The sequence below is a fragment of the Frankliniella occidentalis genome, unplaced genomic scaffold (genome assembly GCF_000697945.3).
Source record: "Frankliniella occidentalis isolate FOCC.00 unplaced genomic scaffold, Focc_3.1 Scaffold145, whole genome shotgun sequence".
Lineage (NCBI taxonomy): Eukaryota > Metazoa > Arthropoda > Insecta > Thysanoptera > Thripidae > Frankliniella > Frankliniella occidentalis.
Genome location: NW_026267272.1, coordinates 642664 through 644666, shown reverse-complemented (window position 1 = coordinate 644666; position 2003 = coordinate 642664). Strand labels below are relative to the sequence as shown.

At 46.6% G+C, this 2003-nt stretch overlaps 1 protein-coding gene across 1 annotated transcript in view; it reads right to left on the bottom strand.

The window, feature by feature from the left end:
• Nucleotides 1-2003, bottom strand: part of LOC113214515 (acetylcholine receptor subunit alpha-like 1) — a gene marked incomplete at its 3' end in the record, with an annotated part of 208277 nt that overhangs the window by 144012 nt on the left and 62262 nt on the right. Inside the window, 1 exon segment of the mRNA XM_052270991.1 lies at nt 827-923.

The following is a 2003-nucleotide window of genomic DNA, read 5'->3' as shown; positions in this document are numbered from 1 at the left end:
AAATTTACTTATTAAAGGAGACATGCATAGTGCTAGAGGCCCGTGGGTGGCGACAGAAGGAGAGGGAGAGAGAGGAACAGAGAGAGACAGATAGACAGAGAGAAACAGAGACAGAGAGCGAGAAACAGGAAGAGGTAGAGAGAGGAACAGCAGGGAGAGGGGGAGAGAGGGGGGTGACTGATTCAATTATGGATTGTTTACGTACAATAGCATTGGACATACAGTATCTAGACATCAGAGTCTATGAATTCTTTAACACTGTAATAACAGTCCACTGTTACAAAAAAATCTGGGATTTCACGATGAAACACTCGTGAAAAATATTGCAAAAAGTCCTTTGGGATTTCCCGAAGGACTATGTAGGTTTCACGCGACGAGTTCAGCTTCGTAACATATATACTCGACTCAAAACTCGTCTCCTTCAACAGCTGTTTTACGGCATGAAAACGAAGACCGGAGTCCTCAAAGAATTTCTAGGAGTGGTTAAGAGAGAATCTTCGGGATATCCCAAGACTTGTAAAGCTAACATAATTTTAAGAGTTAAGACTAGACGGAAATTTATTGTTCTATAGAGGTTCTTAAAATGGAAGATATCATGTTGAGAAGTACATAATGTTTTTTTTTAATGGTCGCAGAGAAACACTTTGTCTCGTGTCGTGGTATGGGGGAAATCAGATGAGAATATCAGACAGAGACGGAAAAAACAGTGTGCTGCTGCAGGCTCGAGTCCAAATACCGGCCAGGTCCGGACGGTGGAGTAGAGAGAGTGTGCTGCGCGGTGCTCCGGGCAAGGAGAGTGAGTGAGAGCGGAGTGTTAACGCCTCACCTTGGCTCGCTTCCTCTATTTATCTTGACGCCATCTGCAGCAGCCGAGGCAGCAGCGGGAGGCGGCAGCCACACCGGCGGGCTATAAGGGCCGCTACCTGTAACAAAAAAAAATAAATACACGTTCAGTACCTCCGGGACAGGCCGCGGGCGTCGGTAAGTTCCTCCCCCGCGCCCCAACGAGAGCGCGCAGCTCTTGGGCGGACACAGTGAGCCCCTTAACTCGGCCGGCGTCGCCGCACCACAACAGGGATAGATCGACCCGATGTAGATTTTATTTAACAGTCTCGCTCCGAGACAAATAGCCGACTGAGGAGGAAGATGGCAATGGGCCGTGGTGACAAAGGCAAACGGAAGGGATAGCCCCCGCAAAGGAGTGGAAGCGTGAGGGTGAGCGGTGGGAGAGGGAGAGAGGGAGAGAGGGAGAGAGGGAGAGAGAGAGAAAAAGAGAGGGGGGGACGGAAGTGATTCTTAGAAAGGAAGTGTGTGTATGAGCGAGAAGGAGGACGGGAGAGGGGTGGGAGTGAGCGCGGGGGAGACAGAACGAGGAGAGTTGCCCTCTACGCACTGTGAACACCAAAGTATAAAAGCTTATCGTCCAAATAGGGCAACAGATCACCATGGCATCGCAGAAAGAGTGATGTTCTTTGCTTGAAAATCAGTTACTTCTCTACACAGTGAAAAATTGTCGTCGCGTATACAGAGAAATTTACCATGGAAAATGTACAATTAACTAAAAATTGTATAATTTACAAGCCCTGCGCATCGACATGGAATCGAATAACAAGCAAGAGTGTGAGATTGTAGATGTACGACTCGTTTTGTAAATGGCAAATTACAAAATGTATCGCACATGTACAAACATATTATTCACCGTGTAAAGTGCAAGTAATACACGCTAAATTTGGATTACATAAGAAAAATCACTTCTAAATGAGTCATGCCAACGAAGATGGTGAAACAAATATTTTGAGTCTTCAAATTAACAGCAGTTTCATAAAACTAGTTTTATGAAGGTTTTGTTCTGAAGAGATGTGTGATGTAAGTGGCAGGGGGGCGCCCGCCTGGACGCTCGGGCTATTTGTACGTGCAGCACGCCCCCCCCCCTCCTCTTCAATCCTTTTCTTTTTTTGTGCCGTGATAATTGCAATTTCTGTCTGCCCAATGATCAAAACTCT